The sequence below is a fragment of the Heterodontus francisci genome, chromosome 38, assembly GCF_036365525.1.
Source record: "Heterodontus francisci isolate sHetFra1 chromosome 38, sHetFra1.hap1, whole genome shotgun sequence".
Taxonomy (NCBI): Eukaryota; Metazoa; Chordata; class Chondrichthyes; order Heterodontiformes; family Heterodontidae; genus Heterodontus; species Heterodontus francisci.
Genome location: NC_090408.1, coordinates 37,456,229 through 37,475,224, shown reverse-complemented (window position 1 = coordinate 37,475,224; position 18,996 = coordinate 37,456,229). Strand labels below are relative to the sequence as shown.

General features: G+C 40.1%; 1 protein-coding gene across 6 annotated transcripts in view; it reads left to right on the top strand.

The window, feature by feature from the left end:
• Window positions 1–18,996, top strand: part of glceb (glucuronic acid epimerase b) — a 137,196-nt gene that overhangs the window by 15,704 nt on the left and 102,496 nt on the right. The window contains exon 1 of one of the 6 annotated variants that reach the window (XM_068018126.1): window positions 6,992–7,153. The exons of the other annotated variants lie outside the window; for them this stretch is intronic. The gene's annotated coding sequence lies outside the window, so the exon portion shown is untranslated. Of the gene's footprint in view, window positions 1–6,991; window positions 7,154–18,996 lie in introns of those variants that run through there. 6 annotated transcript variants of the gene reach the window in all.

The window sequence follows — 18,996 nt, the reverse complement described above, 5'->3', positions numbered from 1 at the left end:
TTCAATTTCCAATTTCCTTGAATCCAAATAAATTATGCATTTTTATAATTTACAAAACTTTTGTTATGGTATTTAAAGTTTAGAATAGAGTAATGTGACTCGATTTTTGGATAGTCTCATTGGGACTGAACTGGTAACTTTTAATCTGAGTCGTGTCAGACTCATGCAAGAAATGATTATAAACTATAAAAATGGTCTGATTGAATTAACTTCACAAAAATGGACACATTTTTGCTACCAGACAAAATGGAGTAATGGTCAGGTGACCTCACCTGTCCTGTAAATATACATAGTGACTGCAGGAGATTAAACCCATCATTATGTCTAGACCAGCCTTGAAGAAAGCATTATAAATGCTAATGGTGTTCAGTGTTAATGACTACCTTTTTTCAACCAGTTGGACTAACAATGACCTTTGCAGAAAGAGTCTCCAGACCCAAACTCAGGATAATAGCTGTGACCAAACACCACTTTAACAAGATGAGCATCATTCCAACACTATTATCTAACAATGGTCACACATTCGGAAACATTGTATGAAAACATCAGGGGAGAGCAACTTTGGTCACCTGACAGAAACCAAGCCTGATCATTTATTTAAAAAAAAGACTTTTCTGTGCAAAAAGCCAGACAGAGACATACAGCCAGGAGGCTGAGAGAGATCTATTCCAGCCCAGAAGACACTGTCACATACAATCTTTGAAACAACTACCTAGAAGCAGAGAGGAAAAGACAACCTTTTGAAAGCTCCCCATCTATGAGATTGAAACAGGATCTTCGTCAATGTACCGTAACTGATATTTAACCAAAGAAACGTGCAGCCAAGCATCCGTCCATCTGAAACTCTCCAAAGTGTGACTCCAGTGACCCAGGAGAAAAGGAAGATCAGGGCTGCATTGTTTAAATCTCTAACTTCCCGTGTGTGTGAAGTTACGAATTTTCATAAACCTATGATTTATCTGTTTATCGACCAATAAAACACTGAAGGGTTAAAACACAATTCTAATATAAACACTGCAATCAGCTGAGAGGTGAAAAGGGAAATTGCCCCTATCATTTCTTACCAATCCGTAACAGACGGTATGGATGGCTGGAGATGAGAAACAATGATGCAGTCAAGGGTACTTTCTTATGGCAGTGGGGTGAAGTATGGGGAGCTTTACTATATACATGTCCAATCTATCAGTGTTCGCTGTTGACATGGGATACAAACCATAAAAGTGTTCCATTCACCAATGCTAATACCTCTTTTTTTTTTCTTAAATACAGAAGTTCTTCAATATTATACAATGTAAAAGAGAGCTTGAGTTATGCAACTATCATGTAAGTCCTGAATATTGGACAACGGGTAAATCATGAGATTTTAGAAACCTGGATCAGTAATAAATTCTGGTGGCAGAAAATCTGCCATATTACATTTTGTATCCCGAAAGAATCTTTAAACTGTAATGAGTAATTTTGAGAGCGAGTAGCTTTGTTTTAACCATAGTGGGAAGGCCGAAGCCATTGTCTTCAGTCCCCCACCACAAACTTCATTCTCTAGCTGCCACCTCCATCCCTCCCTGGCAGTTGTCCGAGGCCGAACCAGATTATTTGCAACCTTTGTCACATTTGACATCCAAGTTTTGCAACTACATGTTGCCGCCATCGCTAAGTGCCTATTTCTACTTCTGTAACATTGCTCGACTCTGCCCCTGCCTCCGCTCATCTACTGCTGAAACCCTCATCCATGCATTTGGTACCCCTAGACTTGACTACTCCAGTGCACCACTGGCTGGCTTCCCATGTTTTACCGCACAGTGGCGCAGTGGTTAGCACCGCAGCCTCACAGCTCCAGGGACCCGGGTTCGATTCTGGGTACTGCCTGTGCGGAGTTTGCAAGTTCTCCCTGTGTCTGCGTGGGTTTCCTCCGGGTGCTCCGGTTTCCTCCCACATGCCAAAGACTTGCAGGTTGATAGGTTAATTGGCCATTATAAATTGCCCCTAGTATAGGTAGGTGGTAGGGAAATATATAGGGACAGGTGGGGACGTGATAGGAATATGGGATTAGTGTAGGATTAGTATAAATGGGTGGTTGATGGTCGGCATAGACTCGGTGGGCCGAAGGGCCTGTTTCAGTGCTGTATCTCTAAACTAAACTAAACTTCTACAAACTTGAGGTCATAACTTATGCCAAGTCTCATTCATCAAACTGTACTCGCTGATCTACGTTGGCTCCCAGTTAAGCAACACCACAATTTCAAATTCCTCCATGATCTCAGCCCTCCCTATTTTTTTTTTCCAATCTCCTCCAGTCCTCAATCCCTCAGATACCTGCACTCCTCCTCAAATTATGGCCTCTTGAGCATCCCCTATTTTAATCTCCCTCTTGAATCCCCAAAGCTTTTCCACCGTCGACAAGGCACAAGTCAGGACTGCAGTGGAATACTCTCCACTTGCCTGGATGACTGTAGCCCCAACAACACACAAGAAGCTCCACACCATCTGGGAGTAAACAGCCTGCTTGATTGACATCCCATTCACCACCTTAAATATTCATTTACTGCACCAGTGGTGCACTGTGGCTACAGTGTGCATGTACAAGGTGCATTGTAACAGCTTGGCAAGGCTTCTTCAACAGCACCTCCGAAACCTGTGATCTTTATCAGTTAGAAGGACAAGGGCATGGGAACACCATCACCTCCAAGTCGCGCACCATCCTGACTTGGAAATATGGTGCTATTCTTTGATCACCTCTGGGTCAATATCCTGGAATTCCTTACCTAACAACAGCAAAGTGGAAGTACCTTCACCACGGGCTGTGGTTGTAGAAGGCAGCTTGCCACCAACTTCTCAAGGGCAATTAACAATGGACAATAAATGCTGGCCTTGCCACTGACTCCCACATCCAGTGAATGATTTTTTTTTAATTGCTCTCTATTGGTGGCTGTGCTTTCATCTGCCAAGGCCCTAAGCTCTGGAATTCCCTTCCTACACCTTTCCACCTCTTTCCCTCTCTACTCCTTTTTTAAGACACTCCTTTAAAACCTATCTCTGACCAAACCTTTGGTCATCTGCCCTAATATGTCTTTATGCAGCTGAGTGTTAATTTTCTTAATGCTCCTATGAAGTGCCTTAGGACATTTTACAATGTTAAAGCCACTTGTATAAGTATGTTAGTTTTTTTTTAAATGTACTTAGTGCACTGGCAAAAGTATGAACTACTGTCTAGTACCTAATGACTCTGATTAGATCAAGAGCGAACTCGAGAAGACAACTCGAAGGAAAACAGTTAAGAATTTTTTTAGACTCTAACCACAGATTTCTGAGTTACACACCCTGAAATTAAGGACGTCATGATAGCTAATTGCTTTCTGCTCATAACCAATAACTCTAATCCCTCATTCAAGTGCTAAATTTTGCAACTGTGCAAATTGAACTTAAGCATTAACACATGGCACTGTAGATTCTTTCCCTAGTCCTACTTTATGCTCTCAGCTGAAGAATCTTAAGGAGGCAGAATTGGAAATTGTCAGTTGAAGCACTGGTAATGTTTACAGTTGGATTTCATTTGAATTGTGTAAATCTGAAATGAATTTGCTTTACATGTGTTTTCTTTTTGATGTGTACTAAACTATCATATTGCAAATTTGATGTGATATGTTGTACTGCAGGAATGGAGCAAGGAGGAATTTGAATTGTACTGTTTGCAGAATTGTAAATCTGACCTGATCTCTACATCCCCAGATTTCAAAGGAACAACATTTAAATTTAATGGAAGGCTTGTATGGAATGCTGTGCATCATTTACAGTAGAGCATTGAGTTCAAAGTTCTGCAATGAATGGCTTTTGTCCTTCTGACACAGCTGCCTATATCATTTGGCTGTACTATACTTTTTCTCATCTTTGTCACATGCATACTCTGGTTTATTTTCTCCAAGCCACGTAGATCAACTGTGAAAACAACGTGCATTGAAATTTGGTTTTCAAAAGCATTTTGCAATTACTCTTACGCCTCTTCAAAAACAAATGTTTGGATTTTCTGTGTTAGCCATCTCCAGCTTACTAATTAGTGCTGACCTTTGTCTATTAAGAACCTGTGAGATTTTTTTGACACTACCTCTGCATGTATGTATATCCAATGAAACTGAACTGGAGTAGCCATATAAATACCGTGGCTGCCAAGAGCAGGTCAGAGGCTAGGAATCCTGCGGTGAGTAACTCACCTCCTGACTCCGCAAAGCCTGTCCACCATCTACAATGCACAAGTCAGGAGTGTGATGGGATACTCTCCGCTTGCCTGGATGGATGCAGTTCCAACAGCACTCGAGAAGCTCGACACCATCCAGGACAAAGCAGTCCGCTTGATTGGCATTCCCTCCACCACCGACGCACAGTGGCAGCAATGTGTACCATCTACAAGATGCACTGCAGTAACGCACCAAGGCTGCTTAGACAGAACCTTCCAAACCTGTGGCCTCTACCAACTAGAAGCACAAGGGCAGCAAATGCATGGGAACGCCACCACCTGCAAGTTTCCCTCCAAGTCACACACCATCCTGACTTGGAACTATTTCGCTGTTCCTTCACTGTCGCTGGGTCAAAATCCTGGAACTCCCTTCCTATCAGCACTGTGAGTGTACCTACCCCACATGGACTGCAGCGGTTCAAGAAGGCAGCTCACCACCACCTTCTCAAGGGCAATTAGGGATGGGCAATAAATGCTGGCCTGGCCAGCGATGCCCACATCCCACGAATGAATTAAAAAAAAAAATGAGTTGCTATCTATATTTTGTAATGTTCGAATTGGACTTTAAATGTTTTTGCTGGGGTGAAGAGATTTGGTTGACTCTGAAGTAATATTTAATCATCTAGTTCTTAGTTTGTATCATTCTAGAAGTCACTTTTAGGTTTGGTGTAATTAATTGTGTCGCTGTAAGATAATTGAAATTCTGGAATTTAAAAAGATTGCAGGGCCACCCTAGAGATTCTATTTCAAAGATTTTCCATGTATGCTTACAAGGACAAAGTTAGAGGTGAGAGCCATAAAACAGCAGGTGGTCTTGTTTAGGTGGGGAATTGTAGCCAGAAAGTCTGGAAGGAATTATCCTGTCATTGTTACCCACATGAATATTTGATATTGCTATCAGAAATCAGATGTTCTGGAGTGGGGGGTAATTAGCATAAATTGTCATCTTGGATGTCCCACGTGTACTGATTTGCTATGGAGATGATGCAGGGGGATGCTTGCTGCTGGCTCAGAGAAAGTCAGTTGGCTTTGAGAGCAGGAAGGCCATCAGGAGCTAGGGTGTTTCTGATCTGAGTAAGGCTCAGGCTGGGAAATCCAGATCTGTGAGGTGTTGAAAGAAAGCTGGATGATTGCCTAGCCAAATGCTAGAGGGAGCATACCCAGTTGATCTCATACCTCAGGAGATAGTTGAGAAACTAAGGAAAATCAAAGTGAGTTCCTAAGAGCTGTGGTGCACTTTGGATTGGTCCCAGGTGAAGTGAATGAGCCACCAAAATCCTGTACAGTATCGGGGAATTCTTGGGTGGAAGTAAAAGTCAAGCGGGAGTGTTCTGTTGAGATTTAGGTCTTAATGTGTACTACTTAATGTTTGGGTAAGATCTTCAGTTTAAAAATAAGTAATTTCAGATTGTTAAATTAGTAATATTGTGCAGTAAATATTTTTGTTTAAAATGTGAAACCTTGTAGCATAATGTTTTAACTGGGAATTCAAATTTCTTAAAACATTACTGCTCTCTAACGGGATCATAACAATATTGTACTGGTAATGTCAAAAGACTTGTGGAAAGAAATTGGTTTTGTTTTATAAGGTTTTGTAGGCTGCATAAAAATAAAAGAAAGACTTGCATTTATATAGGGCCTGTCACGAGTTCAGGACATCCCAAAGAGCCAATGAAACACTTTTGAAGCCTATTCACTGTTGTAATGTAGGATACGCAGCACACAGGAAGCTTCCACAAACTGCAATGTGATGATGACCAGAATTTTTTTTTTGTGCCATTGATCGTTTTAAGTTATCAATGATAATCAACTGCTGCTAAGGGCAATCCACATCTGTGAATATTTGCTGTGCTCGAAACTTTGAGGTATTCAAGATTTTGCCAGATCCAGCATGCTTGTGGAATGAATCAGTCGTTTCTCACCAGTGTCAAGTTCCAAGTTGTCTTTTTCTGTTATACTGTAATTCATTTGCAGTTCATGTAATGGCTGTTTTTCATCTGTGAACTACCATAACTCAAAGCTACTAATCAATTTGCTTTGTAACCCATTAAGGTCGTCATTCTGAATTACCACTTTTCAAATCAATTTTTGTTAAACTATTTTTGCTTTTAATTTTTTTTCCATTTGCCCATTCCTGTTCTAATAAGATTAGAGCAGGCATATTTAAGAAGGAAAAAAGGTTCAATCTTTATTAAAGTCTATATATGAGACCATTGCATGTCCACTAAACTGTTTTGTATTAGCTGGAGTTATTGGAAGTATTAATATTGTTGAAGCACAATAAATCTTGGTGTAATAGATTTTTCTGTTCCATGCGCTGTGCCACATGCCATGGTGTGGTAAAGAGACCAGGTTATGTCTGCCTGCAGCTTTCTAGATGAGTTGCTAATCTTGTCTTTGCTACTGACACAATTCAGAGTCACAGGCCAGTTGCTTTGTTGCAAAGGAATTGAAGATTAAAGTTGGAATGAGTTGCCAGGAAGGCTGGTTGAGGCCAAGACACTGGACACATTCAAAAAAAAACAGAGCTGTATCTAGAAGTTGGTATTCTGGATGACTGAAATCACAGGCTGAGGGGCTTTCATTTGAAAGTCTCCATTTATTTCAAGAAAATCTTTGAGTACGTGGGCTGAGATGTTTCTAATACACCTTTTTTGATTTTAAGGTTCAAACCCCAGCCTTGCAGATAATTGCAGACCACAGGCCCTGGCATTTTCGCCTACAAAGCTCCAGCAGCTTCAGTAGCTTTTACATTTGTGTCAGCGAAGTATCTGTGCTGTTCATTTCTGAAATCCAGGTCTCTTACAATTATCAGCAATCAAATGCAAACCTGCCTGATTCTTGAAAACCAGATTAAAAATGCATCTTCCAGAATGCCAGCATTGGGGAATATGGAAAGTTTGTAATGCGGATGCCATTGGCTAGGTGAGACTATGCTTTAGGATCTTGCAGTGCAAGCACTGTACTGACACTATTTTATATTTCTACTTGCACTTATTTCTTGCTGTTTTATGTTCTATTGAATTTTATGAACCTGGAGGTTTGGAAAAAGGAGCTGTTGGACTCTTGCCTCCATTGGTGCTAAAGTAAATCTTAAATCAGAACACCAAGCACAAATCCTACATTAAAATTCCAAGCCCATCTATTTTGTTTACTTGAAACTAGTTTTTCTTAAGCTCCTCAGCTTGCCCTTTTCACGGACTGCTGAGATTACCTGCCCTTCAATGGGGAACTATCAACTTGAAACCGTATTCGGTTGCAATTATTGGTGCTCAAAGCAGTATCCTGACTATAGGGCCAGGTTTTTTTTCATGTGTACCTCTTCTGCAATTCAAGTTATTATAAAATATTCCAATATTTTAAACCCTTAAATTTTAATTTTCATTAATAAAATAAATGTTTGGCATGACAATACTGATTAGTTTCTGGTTTTGAAACCTGGTGCTGACTGACAAAAGGGTGGCAATAAGTACTGCCACAAGGCTTCCTAATTTGAAACTTCCCTAAGCATTCCTCTTCTAAAATTGGTGTTTTTGAAAGTAATACTTTTGGATGGAGTATTCTTGTGCCTATTCCCACTTTTTTCAAATTGCTTTAGTTCTGCTTAAAACTGGGACAGAACAGAATGAGCACAAATGACCTTGAACAAAAACAACTGTAGGATCCTGTTAGAAGGAATAACAACCTGTCCTTTAACATTTTTTCAGGCTCCAGGCCCTATGATTGAAACCCCTGTAGACATTGAGATAATAATGCTTCAAGTGTGACCAAAGGCCCTGGTAATTTACTTTTCCACGAAAAGCTCCGTGTTCGATAGGGAAATAAGATTTAAGAATCAAAATTTGGATGTCTGAAAATTGGTTCTTATTGCTGATTGTGGCTTGCTTCTTTTAAAAAAAAAGCAAGCCATCAGTAATGAAGTTCCTGGAACAATCACCTAGGTTGAAGTTTATGTTGGCCTTTTGGTCCGAGTTAAGATGTGTGGCTATGTCTGCTATGTAGTGAGGTTTAGAAATTTGGGGCTGGATTTTCCCTCGGAGCGGGAAACAATCACTCACTCACCTATAATTTCCCCCCATCAGGACAGCCAATTAATGGCCAGAGGACAGATTTGCCAGGGAGGGGGAGAGGCCCACTCTACATGGCAACCTGTGGCTGCTCCCACACCAGGCAGGGAGGGCCTCTAGGCCCACCTCCAGACATCTAAACTGGCCCCCACCACCTACGGGAACCTGGAGGCTAACTGGCATTTTCCAGTCGGCAGTCTTTTAATTGGCCTCAATTGGGGTCTTAATGAGCCTGATCGGCTATCCGCCACATGCAAGTGGGTAGTCCTACATACGAACATATGAATTAAGAGCAGAAGTAGGCCATTCGGCCCCTCGAAACTGCTTCGCTATTCACTAAGATCATTGCTGGTCTGTTTGTCTCGAATTCCACACTCCCATCTGCCCCTGATAACCTTAGATTCTTGTTAGGCAAGGGAATCAATCAAACCCTGCCTTAAGATTATTCAGTGACCCTGCCACCACCACCTTCTGAGACACTGTTCCAAAGTTGCACAACCCTCAGAGAAAAAGTTTCTCCTCAACTCTCGCCTAAAAGGCGACCCCTAATTTTAAAACCGTGCCCCCTAGTTCTGGACTCCTCCCCCACAAGAGGAAACCTCCTCTCTACATTCACCTTGTCAAGACTGTTCAGGATCTTATAGACTTCAATCAAGTCTCCCCACTCTTCTAAACTCCAGTGAAAACAAGCCTAGTCTGTCCAACCTTTCCTCGTAAGACAACCCGCTCATTCCAGGTATCAATCTAGTAAACCACCTCTGAACCGCCTCCAATGCATTCATGTCCTTCCTTTAAATAAGGAGACCAAAACTGCACACAGGATTCGCGATGTGGTCTCACCAATGCCCTGTATAACTGAAGCATAACATCCTTACTTTTATTTTTAATTCCTTTATTACGAAAGGATAGCATTCAGTTAGCCTTCTTTATTACTTGCTGTACCTGTATACTGACTCTGTGACTCGTGCACTAGAACACCTAGATCCCTCTGCACCTCTGAGTTCTGCAGTCATTCTCAGCTTAAGTAATACTCTGCTTTTTTATTCTTCCTACCAAAGTGAACAACGTCACACTTTCCCACATTATACTCCATCTGCCAGATTTTTGCCCACTCACTCAACCTAATCTAAATCGGTCTCCTCCTTATGTCCTCTTCACAACATACTTTCCTTCCTATCTTTGTGTCATCTGCAAATTTAGCTACCATGCCATCACTCCCCTCATCTAAGTCATTGATATAAATTGTAAAACGTTGAGGCGCCTGCACAGACCCCTGCGGGACTCCACTCATCACATCCTGCCAATCAGAATGGGACCCATTTATGCATACTCCCTGTTTTCTGCCAGCCAGCCAATCTTCTATCCATGCTAATATGCTGTCCCCTACACCATGAGCTCCTACTTTGCACAATAACCTTTTATGTGGCACCTTGTCAAATGTCTTCTGGAAATCCAAGTACAGTACATCAGTGGGCTCCCCTTTATTCACAGCACATGTTAGTCTTTCAAAGAACTCCAATAAATTAGTTAAACATGATCTCCCTTTCACAAAGCCATACTGACTACTCCCGATTTACCGTGAGTTTTTCTAAGTGCCCAATTATTGCCTCCTTAATGATCGATTCTAGCACCTTCCCCACGACAGATATCAAGCTAACTGGCCTATAGTTGCCTATTTTCTGCCCCCCCCCCCAACCCTCTTGAATAGAGGGGTTATATTTGCTATTTCACAATCTGATGGAACCTTTCCAGAATGTAGTGAATTTTGAAAAATTAGCACCAACACATCTACCTCATTGGCCATCTCTTTGAAGACCCTAAGATGAAGCCCATCAAGGCCCGGGGACTTATTAGCCCACAGCTCCACCAGTTTGGTCAGTATCACTTCCCTGGTGATTGTAATTTCACCAAGTTACTCTCTTACTTCCACCTCCTGATTTACAGCTATTACTGGAATGTTTTTTGTATCCTCTATAGTGAAGATAGAAGCAAAATATTTGTTCATTTTCATCTGCCATTTCCTTTTATTCTCTACTATTAACTCCCCATCCTCACTCTCTGGAGGACCAAAACTCTCTTTATTTTTCCTTTTTTAAATACCTGTAGAAATTCTTGCTATCAGTCTTTTACATTTGTTGCTAGCTTCCTCACATACTCTAATTTCTTTCTCCTGATTAACCTTTTAATCATTCTCTGCAGTTCTTTATATTCTGACCAATCATCATTATGCAATTATATGCCTTTTCCTTAAGTTTGATGCTTTCTTTAATTTCTTTAATTAACCACAGATGGTCGGTCCTCTCCTTAGAATTTTTCTTTATAGTAGGAATACCACGCACCACCCCCACAGCCCCCGTCCAGCCTCCGCAAAAATGGTCTAGAGCCGGGATGGAGGCGGGGAACCAGCAAGCCTGAAGATTGTGGGGAGGGGAGGGAAGGGGAAACATGCTTTTCTTTTAAACCTTTGTGCCCTTGTTGTATTTATCTTGCTGGTTCAGGAGAACTGCATTAAATAATTCTGCCTTGATCCCATTAGATTGTGTCATGATGTGTATTGGATTCTGAACTGTGTTGGCTTCACGGTTGAGTCAGCTATTTTGCAGGTCTTGAGGTGGGGCAGCTGAATTAGAGCAAGAGTAAGCTGCAATGCAAAGTTTAATCATGCACTCAATCGTAAACCTGTTTTTCTCTCTTTAAATACAACCGAGTTGGTTTCCAGTAAAATAATTTTTTGGCTTCTGTCTGAACGTCACCCACGGAAGTTATTCTTTTGATTATCAGTTGACTGCATAAATCTTTCAGTCTTTTTTTTGTTCAAATATTATTCAGTATTTTGAATTAAGAGGTGTACTCTACAAAAGGTTTTTTTTCTTGAATTCATTTTGTTTTCATTTAAAGGTTTTGTGCTGTTTTTTGACTCTTGAGTAAAATGAGCTATCTAGACATGGTTTTAAACATGTACTGTCTTGTGGCGTATTCAATGAAGTAGCATGAATAAACTTGCTAGTTAATCACTTTGAAAAGATGCTGCAACATATTTTGATCTTGAAGTTGTAGCTTGATTTTTGCATTCATGTTTCTCATTTTACTCCTTTTGACATAAAACAAAGCTGGATTTATTTAAACACTCCAAAAAGCATGTTTTTTTGTATTGGGGCATCACTTCATTTTCCCTGTGTTTCCATCTGTGCTTTCAGCAGGCTTCAGACAGGCTTCGAAGATAATTCCTCAACCAATATATCTCAGATATCCATTTAACAGATCTTTGAATAAAGCTCACTTTCTTTTTGCAATCGTTTTACAAAAGATGGTCAATAGATATTTTGTGGATGAGACTCTTTTTCCTCTAGTTAAAATGGCATTCTACGTTTGTCACCTTTTTATAATGGGCTAGGTGGCCTTCCAGTAATGCTGCTCTGAAATTAGCTGCTAGGAAGTATGACAGCAGACTGGGGTAATGTATAAAGTTTAGTCTTTTGTTGCTTGTATAAGTGATTAGAGATCAAGACTGTAACTTGCAAAGTGGATGTAGAGTAAATTTGTCGAGCTACTTATGATTTCACCAATCTTCTTAAATGGAAATTAGTAGGAGAACTAAATTAGGACCCAAATGCTGTCAGTTTTCCCATATTTGTGAAACTTTTTCTTTTAAAAGGTCCTGGTGAGTGTGTGTATGTGTAATCTCTTGCATGCTCTTATGTAAATATTTGTGTCTTTTTTTGACTGAAGCTAAGCAACCTCACTAAAGTGGCATATGTTTTCCTTCTTGTACATGTTTTTTAATAGTTATGCAAATCATACTTTGTATAAATGTTTTATTTTTGTGTGTGTAGATGAGACAACTCAGCATGTGACACCAATAACCATTTTTATATTGTGTGGATGTAGCTGCTTTTAAATAATTTATGGTCCTACATGTTTGCCTTTCTGAACCAATGTAAAAGTATTTTTTTGTTTTCTGTTAGAGGTGGAGGGAAAGGTGCGGGGGAAGAGAAAGGAGACTCGCTTATGAAAGAAATCAACATGTCATTTCAGCTGAAAAAAAAGTCCCAACTGTGCCTGGCATTATTTTAACACATCTTGCAATGAAAAAGGATGTCTGTTATTTGTCGGTGCTGTTGATTTTTTTTATATAAAAGTTTCAACTGCTGTTGGAAATGTGACTGACTGTGGGCTGCTAGAAGTTAAAACCACTCTGCTTACTTCCAGTAAAAAAAAAAATTGGGCCAGAAATTGGCAGACATTAGAACATTTTATTTTTACAGAATTAAAAGTTCAATTAAAGCTCAAATTTGTTGGATTGCTACTGATCCAGTATTTTAAATGACTGCTAATGTATCTGCTCCAATATCTCTAATGTACATTTTTATAGTTGTCGTAGTAGAGAAAAATGAAAGTGATCCAAACATCATAAGTTTGTTTAGTCTTCATCACCCTTTTCATTCTCTCCAATATGTGTCTGATAGAACTGGCGCCATCGCTAATTCAAAGCTGGTGCTGATGTCACCTTGGTTTGAATCATCAATATACCGTTGGGGATTTTTTAAATTTTGAAATCTTCAAAACCAATTATTGCAGGGACACATAGGGTTCTAGGCATGGTAAGTGTTTTATATACTAATCTTGTCTACTTTGCATTTGATAAAGAAGATTTTATTTTAGCATGTTCTGTGTAAGTTGAGTTGTGGACTCCTTTCCCTAAAATGATCCATCCTAAATTCACAAGCACACCATAAAATTAGCTTCATTTATCTGAGCCCTTCTAAATGTGCAATGTTTTCCTTTTTAAGTGAGACCAGGTATGTCTCTGTCTCTTTTTTTTCTGTCTTTGGAAATGGTTTTGCAGTATCAGAAGAGCACACTTGTATTGTGTGGGAGTTTTCTTAGCAGCCAGAACAATATTTTAAGAACTATGCATGCTAGTTTTAAATTCCTTTATTTGTCTAGCTAACAGTAAAGCGTAAGAAAAACTTTACAGGCCAGCAAGTGTAAAACTGCTTTGCTGGCTTGTACAAGTATGCTGAACTGCTTAATCCACGAATGACCAGAAACCTAGTACTGCAAGTGGCAAGATTGATTCTGTGTACATTGTCGTTGGAAGCTGTGCTGCATCAGTATGTACCTATGGAGATCATTCTTTTGGGATGTAGTAGTTCCTGATCTCTGAAACATTTTGTGGTGGTGAAGAGACAGAATGGATCCCACATATTCCAATGTACAGGAAGTGAAAATCTCCATTGCACAACTGTTGATGAAATTATGGGAACCCCTGACTTTAAAATCTATGATGGTTAGGGGACTTTTACTTATGGATTAAAATAGGCATACTTCAGTTTTCAAAAATGGAATTCAATCCTGCAGCAGCAGAATTTGATTTCCTTCCTCCTCTTTTCCCCCCACTCCACATTTTTCTATTTAGCTAGTTGAGAGTGGTATTGGATAGCTGGTAAAGGGTTAGTCATAGGAATGGCTTTGGGAATGCATAGAATGTGAAAGAGGAATTGACGTTTTCTTTAAAAATCACTGCATATGTGGAATATGGTGTTTGATGTGTGTGTATGTATGTGAGAGAACTTGGAAACATCGAAACAGGAGTAAGCCATTCAGCCCGTTGAGCTTGCTCCACCATTCAGTTAGATCATGGCTGATCATTACCTCAACACCACTTTCCCGCGCTATCTTAATATCCCTTGATGTCATTTGTTTCCTGATAACTATTGATTTCTGTCTTGAACATGCTCAGTGAGTTCCATAGACCTCAGGGATAGAGAATTCCACAGATTCGCCACCCTCTGAGTGAAGAAATTCCTCCTCATCTCAGTCTTAAATGGGCCACCCCTTATTCTGAGATTAAGTCCTCAGTTCTAAACTCACCAGCCAGTGGAAACATCCTATCTACATCCACCCTGTCATGAAAGGATTTTGTAAGTTTCAATGAGATCATCTCTCATTTTTGAAACTCTAGAGAATACAGGCCCAGTTTCTTCAATCTCTCAAGACAATTCTGCCATCCCAGGGATTAGTCTGGTGAACCTCCAGGTGCGGTCTCGCCAAGGCTTTACAATTGTAGCAAGACATTTTTACTTCTGTACTCAAATCCCCTTGCGATGAAGGCCAACATACCATTTGCCTTCCTAATTGCTTGTTGCACCTGCATGCTAGCTTTTAGTGACATATGAACAAGGGCCCCAAGTCCTTTTGGACACCAACACTTCCCAACCTCTCACCATTTAAGAAATATTCTGTCTTTGGTTTTTTTCTACCAAAATGGAATAACTTCCCACTTATTCACATTATATTCCATCTGCCATGTTCTTGCCCACTCATTTAACTTTATTAGAATTGCCTTGCTGTTTGCCTTCACAGTGCTTTGTTGCACACTCACTGTGTGATTGATTTTGTGGCATATATAGATCAGGAAGGTTCCTGTTCTGATCACTTGTGCTGAGTTAACTAATCTGATCTGCGATTGCATTGGGTCACTACAACTGGTTTTTGTCTCCTTAAACCAAGAATGAGGAGGGAGAAGAAATTTTAAAGTTTTTTGTTCCTTACTACTTTCCAGTGACTGCTGCTGAAGATGTGTTGATTGGTCAGAACAGGATCAGGTGTGACTGTCAATTTCTCTTTTCTCCCCCACCACCACAGCCCCGCAAATTCAGTTGAATAGTATCCTCACACTGTTTTGGCCAACTCTCATGGTTGCTTGAGTACGATATTGGGTTGGGGGACTGTCCCACAGCATGAGTGATGACCATTCAGTTTATAATTATAAATTTAAATGCAGCAGTCATCTTAAACTGCAACATTGTTAAAAGTATCTATTGCAAACTTCTGAGAGTAGAATTCTGTGTTACAGAGCAACGAGCATAATTTTCACAAAGTTTCCAAATGTTAACAGCTGCTGCACGAATGGAGTTTTTTTTTAATTTTGCAAAATTGCAACACTTCACCTGAAGGCAAGGATTTGACAACTTCTCTGGAACCAGACTCTATTTTATTTTATAAAAGTACATTTGCAATACTAGTTTACTAGTTTGACTCATTTTAAAAGTTAAATCTAGTGTACATTTTCTAGTTGGTTTAAAATGACTAAGACTATTTTAAGATTCTCCACTTGAAGAATCAAGCGCATGGGAAAGGCTTCCACTGCTATGTCCAGACTGGCCAAGAGAGTGTGGGAAAATGGCGCACTGACACGGAATACAAAAGTTCGAGTGTATCAAGCCTGTGTCCTCAGTACCTTGCTCTACGGCAGCGACGTCTCAATTTATTCCATCTTCGCTGCCTCCGGAGAATCCTTGGCATCAGGTGGCAGGACCGTATCTACAACGCAGAAGACCTCGAGGCGGCCAACATCCCCAGCATATACACCCTACTGAGCCAGCGGCACTTGAGATGGCTTGGCCATGTGAGCCGCATGGAAGGTGGCAGGATCCCCAAGGACACACTGTACAGCGAGCTCGTCACTGGTATCAGACCCATGGGTTGTCCATGTTTCCGCTTTAAAGACGTCTGCAAACGCGACATGAAGTCCTGTGACGTTGACCACAAGTCATGGGAGTCAGTTGCCAGCGATCGCCAGAGCTGGCGGACAGCTATAAAGGTGGGGCTAAAGAGAGGTGAGTCGAAGAGACTTGGCTGTTGGCAGAAAAAGAGACAGAAGTGTAAGGAGAGAGCCATCTGTGAAACTGCCCCGACAACCAACTTTATCTGAAGCGCCTGTGGAAGAGTCTCTAGAATTGGTCTTTATAGCCACTCCAGGTGCTGCTCCACAAACCACTGACCACCTCTAGGCGCTTACCCATTGTCTCCTGAGACAAGGAGGCCAAAGAAGATTTATATGGGGTCTTCAAAAAGTATATTATTGAATAGTAGGGGAGGAAACATTTATCACTATAGGATTGATGTATGTGTCTGTTTTTGTGGAAAGAGTGCATGCATTGAAGATGGCATTTTGAAAAATAAAACTGGCAATAAAATTGGATTCATCTTCATACAAATATTTTCTCCAATAACTACATAGGAATTCTAAGCTGAATTGTCCTTCCCTATTCATGTATGATTGTTTTCATCTCTCTAAAGTATCTATCTTTGTGAACTTATTTTCTTGTAATGCTATATGTAATTTTAAGATGTGTCTTTGAAAGATGTTACTGCATCCTAAAAACTCAGTTTTTATCTACCAGATTTTTTAAGGAGGGAATACCAAAATAAGAAAAGGTAATTATGGAGGAAAGTATACTTGGAGTTTTTTTGTGCAGGACTTCTCAAATCATAGGACTGATATTGATTTGACTTGTATTACATTTTTTCCTCATAAAAATTATAGCTGCAAATAAAACAAATTTTTGTCCTATTTCTGTAACAAAGTTGGGTGGCACAGCTTGAATATATAGGAAGAAAAATGTATGAATAATGAAACCTCTTGTTTTGGAGAAAGTTTTCAAGCTGGAGACAATTGACAATTTGGTTTTGTTCACCAGTCTTGCAGTTTATACACACACATTATTTTGCACATTTTTCAATCGATAGAACGATTGAAGCCCTGAGACTGTGGCTCATTTGTAAGATTTACTTCATTACCTTCTACTGTTTCATTAGATACAAATTGAAACAAAAGTGCATTTTAGCAAGATTCCTTGCAATTGTTAATATGTATTCTATGATCATAAATTTTGTGTTCCATTTTAGAAAAAAAGATTGAAAGGACTCATTCATTTATTCAGTGACGGAAATAGAGAACACACAATTGGTCTTCCACACATTCTTGCACTCAAATGAAAGCTATGTAGCTCATATTGCTGTACAGATTAAAACCATGCTATTAGAATATTCATTTGATACTGATCTGATGTACACGGATCACTGTTGGCCTACAGTTTTACGATTATAAACAAATATGATTACAGCACATCTAAATCACAGGCATAAATTTTCTTCATTTGGTGGTGAGGGTGAATACAAAATTCAACACTTTTGAGCAGGAAGTTTATTTTAGAAATGTGCCAGATAAACTACATCTCCTGTAGCCACCCATAATATTTGCATATATGGGCACAATGCACTATAACTGAAAATGTGGCATTTCAGTAGCAAGATCAATATGAAAGCAAGCCAAGTTTAAGTAAAAGCAAAATACTGCAGATGCCAGCAATCTGAAATTAAAAACAGAAAGTGCTGGAAATACTCAGCAGGTCTGGCAGCATCTGTGGAGAGAGAAATGGGGTTAACGTTTCAGGTCTGTGACCTTTCATCAGAACTGGCAAAACTTAGAAATGTAATGAGCTTTGAGCAAGTGAAAGGGTGGGGGGAAGAAGAACAAAAAGGTGTGTGATAGAGTGGAGGGCAGGAGAGATTAAATGACAGATGACACAGAACAAAAGGCAAAGGGAATGCTAATAATTGTAATTAAAGACACAGCATTAGTTCAGAGAGAGTGTTGATGGCAGAATAATGAACACCTCTGTCCAAAAGCAAAAGCATGAAAAACACGTTTAAGACAGCCACATGGTTTAATTTTTTTTAAATGGCAGTCATGCTCTGAAATTGTTGAACTCAGTGTTGAGTCCAGAAGGCTGCAGAGTGTCTAATTGGAAGATGAGATGCTGTTCCTTGAGCTTGTGTTGAGCTTGGAATACTGCAGCAGGCCAAGGACTGATCAAGAAATGTGCACTGTAGTGTTGGCAGTGCAAGACATGGCCAAATGGCATACTTTCCATAAACTATGGTGTACCAAGCTTTTCCATGGAGACTTCTCTTTTTAAACACATCAATGCAGCATTCCCTTCTCTGTAACCGTAATGTGCACACAATACACCCCAAATTTGAGTCATCTCTTCCCACTGTCCCCCACACCCCAAAACCTGACCACATGTATAAGGAGCTCTGACTGACATGAAAGTAGTTAGTAACCTCTTGGAGATTGGTGTTGCAGTAGCTTCTTGATGCATTAGTATTGGTTGGGCCCATGTCTTGGCATCCTGTGTAATTCCATGTGAAAGGCTATCTTACCTGAGGTAATAATGTATCCCAGCCCAGGTCCCTGCTCCCTCCTTTTTGTACTTGGCACATCTGCAGTTTTTGTGGTGGAACAGTGAGTCCCAGGCCTGGTTCCAGGACTCCGCTGTAGGTGGTGGGTGGATATGAGTTTTGTGTAAGGGGACACATGTATGCTGTTTACTTGAGAGTACAGAGAGGGGGAGAGGTGTACAGAGGCAAGCAGGTACAGGAGACTTTCGGAAAAGGGGCGAAAGAATTGATGCAGAGATGACTGTCTGAAAGTGTACATGGGCCACCTGCTATGATAGGATGTGAACTCGTGTGCTGTGGGTGTCCAATCCAGTACTATAACCATAAATACTGCATTACCAATGTCACCCATGTCCCAAGAGCATTTTTTTTAAAAAAAGCTTGTACACAGGCAATGAAGTAGCAAGTCAAGTAGAAGCGGGGGAGGCATTTAAAAAAAAAAATTGAGAAATTATCTGGGATATCAGCTCATCCTATAATCTCTACCAAATTGAAAAATGAGGTTATAGCATCACCTCATTGGGAAGTAGTAGAAAATTAAAGTTTTGAAAATTTACCTTCTCTCTACAGGACCAAAGAAGAATTATTAACCCACCCACAACATCTACGTTGGAATACGTCATGGAAATGTTGAAAGGGAGGAATCAGCAGTGCTCCTATCTTTTTTTT